Source organism: Sinocyclocheilus grahami, unplaced genomic scaffold, assembly GCF_001515645.1.
Source record: "Sinocyclocheilus grahami isolate Dianchi unplaced genomic scaffold, SAMN03320097.WGS_v1.1 scaffold668.1, whole genome shotgun sequence".
Classification (NCBI taxonomy): Eukaryota; Metazoa; Chordata; class Actinopteri; order Cypriniformes; family Cyprinidae; genus Sinocyclocheilus; species Sinocyclocheilus grahami.
Window position 1 is genome coordinate 67,335 of NW_015505847.1, and position 283 is coordinate 67,617.

Sequence of the window (283 nt, forward strand, 5' to 3'; positions counted from 1 at the left end):
TGCATCACTCAAATGAACAATTATTTTAATGCATTTCATATGTTGGTGATAATTTGTTTATTTTGTATTTTCAGCTTGACAGAGAGCTACCAGCAATTCTGAAGGAGTTTCGTGAGGACAACCTGGACTTCTATTCCAACATAACTGTCATAGCAAGACGTAAAAACATTTTAAAGAGTGCATGTGTGGCCCTGTCAAGAGGGTACTTTGAGTGGCACAAAACTCCCAATATTGAGTTTGTGGGAGAAATGGGAGAGGACTATGGAGGTCCAAGGAGAGAATT